The sequence below is a fragment of the Diadema antillarum genome, unplaced genomic scaffold, assembly GCF_040938485.1.
Source record: "Diadema antillarum isolate AM-2024a unplaced genomic scaffold, OU_Dant_1.0 scf00000091, whole genome shotgun sequence".
Lineage (NCBI taxonomy): Eukaryota > Metazoa > Echinodermata > Echinoidea > Diadematoida > Diadematidae > Diadema > Diadema antillarum.
The window spans coordinates 1,601,540-1,617,172 of record NW_027270980.1 but is presented as its reverse complement, the minus strand read 5'-3'; positions in this window follow the sequence as shown (position 1 = coordinate 1,617,172).

Below are 15,633 nucleotides of genomic sequence, written 5' to 3'. Positions count from 1 at the left end.
CACAGACATGCACATGTAATATGAGGATGACTGAAAAGATCTGCTACTTCTGACTTTGGAATTTTGATACAGTGGATATAAAACATGCTCAATCTTTTCTTCTTCTTCTTTTTTTTTTTTTTTTTCGTGCAGTTACCCCTAAGAGAGGATCATCAATGCAATTAATACGGGGTATGCCAACATCGTGCATACAAAATCTTACTGAGGATATATTTGCGGTTGTGTATCGGTGTTTATGTGTGTATTATTGTGTGCATGTGTGTGATTACATACTAATGTTTGTTTGATTGTTTGTTTGTGTGTGTATGTGTGTGTGTGTGTGTGTGTGTGTGTGTGTGTGTGTGTGTGCGTGTGTGTGTGTGTGTGTGTGTGTGTGTGTGTGTGTGTGTGTGTGTGTGTGCTTGACTTTGGAAGAGGGCATGCAATTTGTAAAATCTGACCTGGAAAGTTTTTCCACCATAGCCCAAAGTCACTACAGGGCTGTATGAGTGGCTGTGGAGACCCTACATTCTACATCATTTATGGCTACTCTATTATATGTGAAGAAGCACTACAGCAGATGAAATGCGATGACAGTATTTAAAGTTGAATTGTATGCATGGTGTACTTGTATCTAGGTTCATTTCAAAGCAGTGCAGGAACAGTCATTCAGTGCATACAGTGTACATGATGTATCACAGTAGGCATACATGTACAGTGTCCTGTGTGCTATTCTAATGTAAATGTGTTAATGCTATTAACCCATTGAGGATGAGCTGATTTTGCTTTCACAGACATTTCCATTTTTAATAGACACCTGCCCGAGAATAGTGGGGACTAGCCTTCTACGGTTAAAGCGAAAAAGCCACTACAGGTACAATGTTTCTCCATGAAGCATGTCTTCATACAAACTTCACAATACCCATCGGGTACGATTTCACAATACACATAAAATGCAAGTATCACAACATACATTTGTACATGTACAAGTTAGTAGGAAAGAAATAGTTGTCACAGTGTTTTTGGTTTTTTTTAATGCGACACAAACAGTTTGCTTGTGGAATTTTTCAAAGTTTTCAAAGTTTGTGTGAATTACGCATGCGACATGAGAGTGTGGATCCTGTCAAGAAATACCAACCATCGTACAGCTGTATGTGTTTCAACATGACCTGACACACTGCTTGTCTTCTCCTGGTCAGTGGTAGGAGATATTTATAAGCGAATGCACTGTGCTTAAAAAATACCTCAAGAGAGGTGTACTTTCTAGCAAGTATTAAATTGGTATTTCATGAATGAGAATAGTGATAACAATTGAAATACCATGGTACACTTGTACCTATCATGGTGGTATTTCGCCAATGAGATCGGTGACAGCAAGTTACTATACCTTGGTATTCAATATGACAGTGATTCCATTGATGTGAATGAACAACTGACTCTTCACAGTAAATAAAACAATAACATTCATTGACAGTCATGATTACATACTTGTACAGTACATGTAGTACAGGATCAAGACACTTTGACAGAGATGACACAATGGTATAATCATGGAGTGCTAGGTCCATGGTATAATACAGTCACTGTCCCCCAATTATGGGGATGTACAAAGTATGTACGTACACAGTCTTATTATAAGGCAGGGACTTGTGTCATAACATTTCTTCCTGCAGTGAATATAGAGTAATAATAGTAAAGCAATGCTGTTTACAACACACACAGCTGCACCTGATCCATCTTAGATATCTTGACCTTCAGACTTGACCCTGCCTTGGTACACAGTCCCGAGAACACTTGATGCCCCAAGTTGCTACACATGTGTAAGCTACTTGTACGTCTGAATGCCAACCAAGTACAGTATAATAGCTGGACATACCTGGCTGCCCTGCCCGGCCTCCCCCCCCCCCCCCCCCCCCCCCCCCCCCCCATAGCATACCAATGTCACCTCTACTCTGGGTAGAAATTTGTTAATTTCACTAAATTATCACTCACATACACACAAAGTGGTTCCACAACAGAGGCTAACGCCCCTTCAAAGCAGGGACTACCTTACTCTTCTTAATGGGCATATTATTTAAATAGTATGAAGATATTAATAATATCCAAGGCTAAAAACAACTAATAACTATTATAAATAAGACTAAAAGCATAGAACTGGTAGTCAGGTATATTCATACAGAACAATGTTGATATAGAAAGTGTATAGCTTCTAATATGAATAAGATAATTTTTTTTAAATAAAAGCATTCTTGTCATCTTTTATGTGAGCTACGGTACAAATAGCCAGATGAAACACTGAAAATTAGTTGCAGGACAGTAACTGGGCCCTGTTTTATGAAGAGTTCAAATTGACTATATACAGTAGTTGATTTCAACTGTAAGTCTATGGCAGCCTGTGTAGTAAGGAAATTTAAAATCAATTTTATCTGTTGATAAAACGGGGCCCTGCTCTCTTCAACAGCTCAAGACAATATCACCATTCAATCAATCAAGAGGCAAACTTTGAAGGCTGTATTACTCACTCTGGAACACATTCCATGCAAGCACTTTAACCCATTGAAGATGAGTCCCAAGTATACTCGGGCAGGGGTCAATGGGAAATGCCTGTTGTAGTACAATCAGTCCGTCCTCAATGGGTTAAGGGTGTTTTAAAAATTCATGCTGTATCATTTGCATGGCAGACAATCGGTATCTTCCAATTGTACAGTAGTCCCTACAAGGCACTGTACATAGGTGGACAAATGAAATTGATCTCTCAAATATACTCATATTTTTCTCAATCGTATGTACGTAGATGTGAACTCAACTACGTTTATAAATACGACAGAATTTAGAACATCAATGATAAGTCGGATACACTACGATATACAATGTATACCAATACACAAATGAGAAAAAAAAATCATTATAAAGATACTAAAGCAAGACTCAGGACCATCACCAGGCACTTTTGGGGTCAACTACACCAGGGGGGCGTTTCATCAACGAGTTTGTCGGAGGTTTTCACAGACAAATTTGCTATCAGCCAATCAGACGCAAGGATTGCAGTAGCTTTTAACAGTTGTCAGTGTAAATCACCGACAAAAAGTTTCATGAAACGGTCCCCAGATCAGTAACATAGCAAACTACACATTTAAAATGCTTTACACATGCCTCATGCCCAGTGAGTACTTTAGGCAGATTTACATATTTGTAGTCCATCGCTGATATCCAAGATTGGAAAAATTATTCCATGTAATCCAGATGCAGAATGGTATTACATTTCTTCACAAAATTGCTTTCATGTAGAGAGTTGTGTCATCTTGTGATGCTTTCTGGCAATGGGCCACAATCACTCACTATACCGTATTGCATTTATTACATGCACGAAAGAGCTTGCATTTATTGCCAATAAGACACCACTTTATTCGAACCTGCAGTGCCAGCGCGTAATCCAAAGCAACTCTGGACTGAACGCTGCTACTGCTTTGTATTGTAGAATTCATTTTGTGCAAGATGTGGTCCCATGGCAGACAGAATCTTGCCTGGCAGAGTTATGAGTAGAGTTCTCCCTGCTGAGCAGCCAGTCAAATTGAAAAGACCCAGCTGAACCCCTCGGGAGATAGCTATTCTGCCTTGCTGCTAGGCACAGCTTGTCAAACTACTCTCCAGCTAGCTTGGGTTGCACAGAACTCTGAGCATTTTGAGTTAAAGGGAAACATTCCTCACTTCAAAAACTACAGGATCTGCATGAATTCATACAGGCAGTGCAGTGACAGCACCATCAAATCTGACGATAACAACCAAGGAGCTCCATGCAGCAATTGAATCTGATCTTGCATTTTGTCTATACAGCAAGGTGTACATGTAGACCGAAGCATTTGCCCTATTGCCCGAGGCAAGTGAAAGTCAATGTCGGGCAAGTGTTTTGGACCAATGAGAAAATATGTTTGCCCAAATTGGGCAAGAAAAAGTTTTGAGCCACAGTTCCTCCTCCCCCCCCCCCCTCCCCCACAAACCCACAAAGTCAACCATACTACAAGCTCAAATAATGATTGCTTTGAGTATTGAGATGCAGCACACTTTAATTTCATTTCAGCAACTTTCCAACACTTAAAAAGTCCTATTATGTCCAAAGTTTGTTATAGTACTCAATGTGTTTAAAGCATGGGAATCAATGTGAGCTGTTTATTCAAATGACAGTGCCTTATAAAGCTCTGACTTACAAGTGATTTTCTATTAAAAATCAGTTTCTTATAATTTTGGATTTTATTTTCGGGCAGGTAAAATTCATGTTTGAGCAAGTATCCTCCAACAATTTGGAAGTCTGCTTGCCTGTCCAGGCAAGTGGTAGAAAAGGTTATGTGAATGCAGCACTCTATACAGGATTCTAAGTTCTGCATGTTTTCATTCACTTCAAGGAAAGTATATTCTGAATCTGTCAAAAGCATGATCTACAATGTACAGTACATGTAGATGGCGTAATGGTTCGATTACCTGAAAAGTCTGCCACTGGTTTTACACACATTTTCACTGAATTTCCCCTTAACATGAATTCAACAGAAGGTACAAATGTACAGTTGTCACTTTACAATGTACAGGCCTCATTCTCATCAAATCTTAACAAACGCTGTGATGACTTGGTGATACGTACTATAGCCATGGGCAGAATGAATTGTTTCCACATGCTACATGTAAATTATCAACAACACCATATGGATTTCTTATAAATATTTTCATGTGCAAATAACATAAATAAAATGTATAACATGTGTAGAATTGGACTGTGTGGATACAATTTGTATGTAGGAACTCATCTTTACTGCAGTACCTTTAGCAATATCATACTAAACTACATGTAGTGTGCATGTGTGTGGGGGAGATAAGCAAAAATGCATCATTCGCACAAACAATTTGTATACTGTTGTCTAAAATCTGAGGTGACTCCTTTGACAGACTGATTTTATATCCAACACATTTACTGGTACCGGTAATAGAAGATATCACCATGTTACATAAAAGATAGCAAAATGCTGTACCTTCTCCCTTGATTAAACATGAACCCCTAGACCCTGACTCCCAAAATATTTAAAGATACAATTACAATACACAAATTCCCAGTATGACCTACATGTAGTTTAAAAGAAATATCCATTTGTTGTTTGTTTGTATCACTGGCTACTGGTAACAAAGAGTAGACAGGTCTATCAATTGATAGAATGCATGATATGTGTCAGTGATGGCTACACTCTGAACCACTGGTATTGTCTACTGTCTTCCAGATAACCTATGTCCCACTGGTGACCCCTCTACTTCATCACTGGGACGTGAAATTCCTGTCTGATTTGTGCACCAGACAAACTGAGTTGTAACTTGCATTTAGGAAAGAGATCTGAGCTAGCCATTGGTACCGGGGCTTCCAATCTACACAACATGTACACTACAGTATATTAAATCAAACTTACTGGTTCCATTGACTGATCATGGACCGTACACGTGTGCTACACTGCAGCACTTGTAGTATGTATCTGTAGGCAAAACATCATTCTCAAATCAGGGATAGTAAAATTAGATCCTTTTGTCAGGATGTGAAGAAATAGTCATTCTTTTTTCTCAGAAAAAACAAACAAACAAAGAAGGGTGTGTGTCTCTTGTCATACGGCACAATTAAATGCACAGGAAATACATGTAGGTCCTACATACAATGTAATAAACAGTACAGAGTGCCTTGCCTGTGTTCTTGCAGAGAAACACTATCATAATCCCTAATAAAACATCATCATCAGATACTGAATACAAACATTTGTATGTCGGCCTTCAATTCACATGTGGATACACGTAAATTGTAGAAAGACCATATTCACAACAGTACACATGATCCAGGAGAGCTACAAATTTGTATCTTTCCATGGCTCAGGGCCTACAAGTACATAATCACAATCTAAATGTCCAATGAACAGAACAGGTAGGCCCACATCCATTAAAATTTTAAGATACGCTACACTTAAACTTCCCTCGTATTCATGGCCGTTTTTGCCTGATGCCTTTTTAATATTGTAATACCTGTACCTTGTGTAGTGTACATGTACAGCGTGTTTACCATTTTCACAGGACATCAGACAGCCTTGTAGTAATGTGCAAAACCCTTTTAATAAGCTTGTGATGCCATGTCACCGGTTTCACAATGTCTTGAAGCCAGACTAGTGTCGAGTCCAATCTTAATGAGGATAAAAGCTCACAATGCATACAACCAATCACCATCATTACACTCAGTGGTTGCCGGACACTGCTCGCTCTGATGGCGATATACACAAAAAGTGCCCTCCTGCACAATGTAATGTACATTGTATACCTATGTATAACATAAGTATAGAAGTATCATATGACTACAGATACAGGTCTACAGATAAATTGTACCAGTATTTCTTTGTACACCTGTCTCTGGGCTGCTTTCACTTTAAAATCTATTAAATTCTCCCTCAGCAGAATATCCAGATTTGATGAGTTCTTTATGCCATTTTTTACATAAAAAGCAAAGTTAACTCCAAGACCAACTTTTACCAAAATCTATAATTACTACGTCTACTGTACATGTACATGTACACGCTGCATATGAATGTTTGGGTATGTAAATTGCAGACATATGAATACGGCAAACAGTGGTACTGTATGAAATGCAAACCTCTGTACAACCAGCTGGATGAGAAAAGAATGGTGAACAGTGTTGATAATATGGGTATGTTGACCAGTGTCACTACAGTTAGTATTTTCAATAAAGACCAAATGTTCTGTGTATTGACATCTACGTCTACAAAATGTATGTACATTATGTGTATGTAACATGTCACTTCTGATACACATGTAACCGTATAAACAACTTGCAAGGCGTACATGTAACTGTATGTACAGCTGTATATATTTTCATTGTACATTCTGAAATGAACAAATATCACATTGTGATACAGAAGAACAAGTAGGATAGAGAAACAAGATTTAGTTTTATACTGTATCAACAGTCTGTGCTATTGCATGACCTATTTTGTTGTACACAATGACATAAATATGCGTACTACATTGTACAGTTTGTGCAGTAATGTCCAGCACTGCATTGCTAAATGACGCAAAATATTTGCATTCAAAATGTATATGACGAGCCGTACTTCTATGGTGGAAGAATTAAAATATTTCTACAGGTCTCAGTGATATCATGAAAACAGTGATTTTGATGGCAATGCAATGGTATCATTCTGTGTTTTGTTTGCACATACAACCTGCAACACTTCCATCATGTGAGAACAGGGAATGAACACAACCTACTCTCTACATTGCTTGATTCGGGAAACAGTCACACAGAACTTTAATTTGACGTCCATAGAACACCTGTGGGCGGGCTCCCTTGTTAATCTGACTGCAAAATCAAATGTAAGTGAGTAATGCCTGGAATTCCGTGGGCGGGGGCCTTGCAGAATTAGCCTGAACTATATTCAGCACACTAGCACTGTGCATGGGTGCAACATACTGACATTTCAGAGTATTATCTCATTGTATGCACATTCTAATGAAAACAAAAGGAAGGTGCAGCATAATATTCTAAACTATCGATGTGTCAAAGCTTTAATCACAAGGTAACTAGGATTAATTAGGAATCTTGTCATATTTGTATTATCTACCTCCGCAAAGGAGGTTATTTTTTTGCCGGCGTTTGTATGTTTGTTTATTCGTTCGTTTGTTTGTTTGTGTGCAAAATAACTCGAAAAGATGTGAACGGATTTGGATGAAACTAATTGGAGAGGTTGAGAATAACACAAAAAACAAATGATTAAAATTTGGTAGTGATACACAAATTGGTAAAGATTCTATGAATGTCTATGAAGGAGAATTTTCAATATTTTGGCTGCGCATTTTTTGAGATGTAATGCATACGCACACTATAAAAGTGTGTGCTTTGCCCAGGCAAGGTCTGTACTCGCGTGCTTCTCTAGTTTGCTAGGGATTCATTTAGTTAAAATTTGTGCAAAGCTGTCAAGATGTAGGTCTATTATCTTTATATCCCATAATTTGCACAGTTGTCTCAACTTTTTCAACTTCATAAGAAAGCCACCACCAAAACAAATTTGGTGAAAACCAGATACAATGATTTCGAAGACATGAGAAGTGAGTTGTGACATTTTGTATATCCTTGCATAGCAATTGTCTATGTTTCAAACAAAGGATTAATCATTGTACAAATTACATACTGTAGGTCAACATTTCATATGATCATTTTGGGGTTTTTAATTCACTATGGCTAAAACTTTTTGCTGTTCTTTATACAATGAAATTCACACTGCATTCCTTTTATGAAAATAAACTTGAATTTGAAGTGGTCTTACTTTATAGGGAAAGGATATAAAGTACAACTGTACAATACAGTGTATGTACAATGTACACTGTACAAACACAGTCCCACTCCCCTCCCCCCCCCCCCCCCCCGCCCTCTTAATAGTGAGTACCAAGGATGCCCCTCAATATTGTTTTGTAACTCATAAAAATAAAAGAAACATACAGTACAGCTGGGCATAGATATCATATCTACATTAATTATCCTATAAATCTACTTGTGTTGCTCTATGCCAGTTTGTATGATTTTTATTTTTGATCAGCTGAGATTTTTTAGGGAAAAATTTCTGACAGAAATATCTGTTTACAGGATGGAATGTGTTTGCTTCAGTACCAGTATTCCAGTAATATTAAAAACTTGCACTGAAATACACTGTACATGGGCACAAAGAGAGGTAATTTGTTCCTGAAAATACAAATATTTGATTTGATCTAGGTGTCAAATGCTCAGCTCTTCAAATGCATGATTGCTATTATTAAAGTGATGCAAAATTTGATGGATCCTTGAAGTAACATAGCAAAATAAACAAATATTTGACACTGAAGACTATTGTCCTTAAAAGGTACAAAGTTTAGTTTGTTAGTTGTGAGATTAAAAGTATGGAGTTATTGTAACCAGACCCCTTCATGTACACTGTACAAACAATTTTTTTTTTTTTGTGTGTGTGTGTACATTCCCCTTTCTACACTACTATTTCTGCAGTGCATGTATGTCTTTACTACTGTATTACTTCATTGCTATCGTACTATGAAACAACAGTTGCAAAGAATTTAGTATGTACTGTAGTATGCATGCTCCCAATTAGGATGCTATGTTATAGTCCATGTTGGGTGACAAGCTTTTCTATTTGAAACAAAGAGGAAGAAATAATTTACAAAGTAAGCAGCTTCATTTGTTTTTCTGGTAGTAATAAATAAATCCAAGCAAAAAGAACATCTACATTACTCTTCCCAATTTGCAATGTACTTTGTATGACCCATAGGGGAGTTCACACTTACAAAGAACCTTTTTTTGGCAAACTTAATTACAATCATCTTTCAAGTTATCTTGTGACTTTCATTCATAAACAAAATTAACTCATGTTTCTCGCTGACACAATTCTCAGATTACACTTTCCATGACAGCCAATCAAGGTACACAAGAGATTTCTGATCCAGCTTTGCTTAATTCTTGGTACATACTCATTTGAGACTTTCAAGGCATAATTTACCATTTGCATTTGCAGAAGAAACAAAAACCCAGCATTAGTGCTTTGAAATAGATTTTCTAAAACGTGAGTTAGGGACACAAACAACCACTGTAAAAATTTGAATCTGTATAATCGATGTTAAGTACATTATTGAATTGTTAAATGTATACAATAAATGTGAACAATAGTTATAATAAAAAATGTTTCCAGACTAAACCGTCTACAGTTACGGTTTAATGAGAGAAATATTGATATCCCCTTATATTTTTGGCTTTATTGCAAAAGATGTCTAATGGTAGGATGTTTTGTGATACAACAGACCTACATGTGTACTACACGTTGTATGTGCATTAAATGTGATATCTTGAATCACTGCTTCAAAAGGTAAACAGGACCTTTAGATGGTTTGACCTCTAAAACATGATACAGTAGGGGAGAGGTGAAGCTGGGTTTAAAATGGTTATCACTTGTAGAAGTGCCTTGGTGCATGCAATTTGTATAAAACTTTAAGGACTCTTGCATGCAAGCCTAATTGGAAGGTTGCATTTAAACAAAAGACCATGGGAGTTTGTGACGCAAATGTAACCTGGGTCATTCTCACTCAAAATTGAGAAAAGAAAACTTGCAATGTTGTAAACTGTGTGTCCTCGCCTGATAGTACTGTAAAACGAGGAATTTTTGTGTGCATTCTAATTTTGTGAGCGCCAAGATTCGCAAAATTAAAATTTTTGAGCATATTGAGGTTAAAGGAACTTTGCCTATAAGGCCCAGTCTCAATTTTAAACAGTAAGTACATTGTACAATGTACATGTTGCACATGTGACTGAATTCATGCTTTGGATTTCATCATTGTAAATGAGTCTTAATCACAGTTTGTACTATAGAATGTTCTTGGCCATTCTCACAAGCATACCACCAGGTAATTAATGGAATTCATAAACTTTGCTCAGAGGCCCAATCTCCCTCCAATATACAAGCTTGTAAATAAAACAAGACTGACTTGTAGGCCATACATACACTTCCTTCAAGTTGTTGTAAGTGATGAACTTTGCAATATCCCATGATATCCACACAGAAAGTGTCCCATAACATGATTCAAATTTACTGATTTCCTGCTTGCTACATGTGTAAATCCTAATTTTCCACACAAAAACAAATAAAAATGAAAGTCTACACGCAGTAATGATGATGAAAATCCCATTTGCCAATGAACATGTCTGATGAGCTGCAACCTGCTATACATTTGAACCACACAGTTACAGAAATTTTCAACACGTGAAACTCCAACGAAAGGAGTAAATAACCACATTCCATGTTCAAATTGACTACAGGTACAAGAATAAAAGATGGGAAACTCAATATTCAAAGTATGTCCATGTACGGTGTTAGAAAGTTCCTGAAATTTCAAATTTGATGCCTTTTTATTAAAGTGGTAATTGCTTTGTGGTTTTTGTTTATGAATTTCAAGAAAAAAAAACACAATATCATTCCCTACCAAAATGATAAAAACTGGATATCGACACTGTTAGTACATGATATTGTACACGTAAAATAAAGACCTGCTTTACATTGGCATCATTGCCTAATCAATGTAATGTGAATTTGCAGTCTGTTTCCTGGAAACTCCCAAACACTGACTGTTCTGTTGCTTTGACTAAACGTCTTTTTGTTGCACTCAAGTTGAACATGGAGTAGACATTTGCCTTGAATTGGTTAGTATGCTTACAGTACAGATGAACCTCATGTTTGCACTACACCATGACAATTTATGAAAGGGAATCATGCTCTGACATACATTGTAGCTAGCTATTGTGAAAGATATGTGCATGGATTTTTTTTTTCCCATTCCACTTGTTATTATTCAAGTGTGCAGCACTAATTACAAATTTTGCATCCTTCTCTACATGATTTTGTATTGTTGCACTCTAGTATCATATGAATGAAGTCCAATGAGCAGGATTTTTCACAATGGTCACCTCTGATGCAAGTGTATTACACAATGTAGTTGCAACTTGTTAGCAGGCTTTACAAAATCAGTGCAAGTGCATCACTTACCCCCATATCAACACTAGTGTACAGGAACACATGTGTACATAGAGTGAGAAACAAAAACATCCAGACACAATATCAGTATTTATAAATACATGTACCAGTAATCAATAATCATCTATGATAAATCAATTCAAAGATATCAAAACATCATCAAAACAGTGAATTATTGTATTAAAAGCACTCCAAATACACTACATTCCTCTGCACTACAAATGTATATTAGTGTCATTTCTACATTCTAACTTGTATCATACAACTGAACTGTACAATAGAGAAATAAAGAGTAAAAGAACTTGTATAAAAAATATTACAAAGCTCTTTTTACGTCACTGTAGCTCATATATTAATTCATGCCGTCAAAAAAATTGTACAATACATTCACACGATGTGAGTATAAATTACTAATCAGTGTACAACGTACTGTACATATCATGCATGTACAGTAGGCAAAATGTTTGTATCATGGCAAGTTTTTAATGGGTCAGAAGTGTTACAATTCACTTTGGCCGATAAAGAATCAAAGGAATTTGTGTAGTTCTGATCATCTGAAGGACCTGTTCCACAAAGAGGATATTAAAATTCCTTCCGAGATTAAGCACCTAGCCATGTATGAGCACAGTGACATGCTATTCCCATTTGTAGCTTTTCAATCAAAGTGTGAGTGGACGAACCCTGCACACTCAGGAATCTTCAGCTGAAAGCATTCCACTTCCTTTATAGCCAACATACGGTACACCATAAAAGTAATTCGTGTAACACACATTCACTCTGCACTCAAACGTTGACTGGGATATTCATTTGTGACTGAGCATCTTTGTTGCCGCATTTGACCCTCATTTCTCACATGCTGAATACACATCACCCGGCATATTGACTTTGAACAATGTGCCATTGACAGTAATTGAAACACATCAATCACCACGCTCACGACAGGCATGAACTTCTTGGGGTCGCTGTGTAAATCTCAAAACTGCATAAAGCACGCCATGATATTGTTGCAAGCAGATCTCATTTCAGAAAGAGAAAGTATCATTTTTTTTTTAAATGATGTTTCCCAAAATACTAATTTGACAATACAGTTGAACCTCTCGTATCCGGACAAGTCGGGACCGGGGGCTCATCCGCATAAGGGATTTGGCCGGATACGGGAGACTCAATGCTTTATACACACTAGTGTACATACATACACATGTACTGATGTGTCTGTAGCCCATTGTAGTACCACATATAGTAATGTGTATACTGCAACCTTTTCATTGTTCTACTCAGTAACAGACCCCAAAATAGAGGTTCGTGTTTGCAAGAATGAAATCATTTTCTTTTATAAATTCTTGGGATGATTTACCTAAATAATTATTAAGAAATATAGATCTTGAAAATAAACAGTACGAGTCGACGAAACTACGCTTCAAAATTCGATCCATCTCGAAACAATGCATGTCTATCTAGTCATATCGACGGGCGACGGCTGTGTATGGACCTACATGTATATGTGGCAATGCGATATGAGAGGACTCGAGCGCATAATCTGTCCATGTTCTTGCGATGATTTGGGGATGTTTGGGGATGTTAAAATGTCTGAAGTGAAGGTAAGCAATTTGGAAGGAAATTTGATGTAATGTATGTTAATCATGTTGGAAGTAATATGTAATTCATGTGTGTTTGTGTAGGAGTTCTCAAGGAGTTGGGAATCCCCCTTTCCTCCCGTAATTATTTTAAAAAAATCACGGCGAGATTGCGTCCGTATAATAGAGAGATCCGGATAAAGGGAGGCCGGATAAGAGAGGTTCAACTGTATAAAGAAAATGGTAAACTGATGCTCAATCCAGACTTCAACATGGCTCTGTCTTGTTTTGTGTTGTGCATTTTGTTTATACTCCTCGCATTTACAATGGTTAGACAATTTAAATCCCTTTTTGACAAAATATCAGAAGTTTTCTGATTCTTTGATCTCTCTATTCAATTGCCCCACTGCATTGCTGTTACATTGTATTCCACATTCTGGATTTCTCTAATCTCCCTGGATATTCTGAGTACAATGTACACGTCAGTCTTGATGTCATCAACATACTGCCTAGGCATTCCAACATGTGCAGTACATAATCTTCATGACAAGAACTAATGTACTTTCCACTTTATCTACTGATTTACTGATCTACTGGGAATTTCCAATTAGAGTTGTAAATCATACCTTTTGCATACTCAGGTGCTACATAAGCACTTGCCCGATTGCCAGAGGCAAGTGAAAATCCAATCTGGGCAAGTGTTTTCTTAGTGAGAAGCAAATGGCAAGCAAAAAGTTTTGAAGCCACCTTTTATTCGGTACTTACATGTATTCCCCCCCCCCCCCCAACAAACCCACAAAGTCAACCAAACAGAACCCCAAAGATAGTGATGCAACACACTTTATATTTCATTTCAGCATCTTTTCAACACTTACGTGAAGAAGCCCTAATGCAATCAGGGTTCGAAATTGGCGATGGTCCGCTGGCCATTGGCCACTCGAAATCACGTCGGACTAGCTAAAAATCGTAAAATTCTGAAGTTACTAGTCCGTCTGGCTAGCCAAAATATTGCTTCAGTGTCAAAATTGATTCTAAGTAGTCCGCCTGGCCAGTTAAAAAAAAAAAAGTTAAGTGCGACCCCTGGCAATGCAACAGCAACACTTGATTGGAACAAGTTTGCTACTCCATCGTATTTAATATAGTGCGAATCAATGTGTGCTGTCTATTCAAATGATTGGGGCCCTTGACTAACACATGATTTTCTATATCATTTCCTTATATTTTGGACTTTCTTTTCGGGCAAGTAAAATTAATGTTTGGGCCAGTGTTTTGCAGCAAATTTGAAAAACTGTTTGCCCGACCGGGCGAATGGTAAAATAAAGTTATAGCACCTTGTTACATGTATATAGCCATAAATCAGAGATATTAAATGCAACCACATACACAGAATGGGGCAATGGTGCCATCACCTCACAAGTCTACCGCAGACCTGCATATAAAACTCTACTTTACTTGAGAAACCGAACAAAAATGTTTTCTTAAATGCAGATTAGAATTATGATGACCATTCAGCACATCTGATTTTAGTCTACTGCATTCATTGCACTTGCAGTGAAGAACAAGGTGGGGATTTTCACTTTAAAGCAGGCATGGCTCATGCATTAACACAAAAGTTGATGCCACAATATATGACATACAATGTAATAAGAATTACAGAGCAACATACAATGTACAGCTGTACATTTTCATAACATGGCAAACAAGGAAACACTGAGAGCGCCGACCTCCACCAAGCAGCTGCTTTTCCACCAATGATTTTGTTCTCCATGGAGATTGGTGATTTCCACCCATGCGTATGCATACTGAAAAATTGCCCGATTTCCCAATATAGAAGCCTCTGTTACGTCATAAACCCTCAGCTGCGCAGCATGCCTCGCCCTAGAAGAAACTAGAGCACGCACTTTAGTGCACACATTGTATGAAAACCTAAAAAATGTGAAGCTTGAACTCCTAAGTTCATTAACCCTACCTGCAAAAATATTGAAAATCCTTCATAGAATCCAACAAAAATGCCTGGATCACTACCAAAATTTAATCATCTGTTACTTGTGTCATTCTCAACATTTCCTGTAAGTTTCCTTCCAAATCTGTTCACAACTTTTGACAAACCTTCAGACAAACCAACGCCGAATGAAAACATAACCAGTTACCTCCTCCCTTGGCGGAGGTAAAAATTTAGCACATGACTGCATTTGCATGACAAATTTGAATCGCTTTGTGGAGTTTGATATGAGAATTTTAACTTCTCCAAATGTTATTGTAGAACCATCGATGCTTTACACACTGCACTGTAATCTCTTTAATAATATGATGACGTTAGCAGACATGATACAAGTGCATGCTTCTCTTTATAGACAGAGTGACTTCTTATTGAAGGTAAAAAAGCATTCCCTCGATTGTACATGTACACAAGTACATGTATGTTCATCACTAGTGATACATCAACAGTTTCTTGTTTATGACTTTTTTGTTTTGTTTTTCTTTCAATA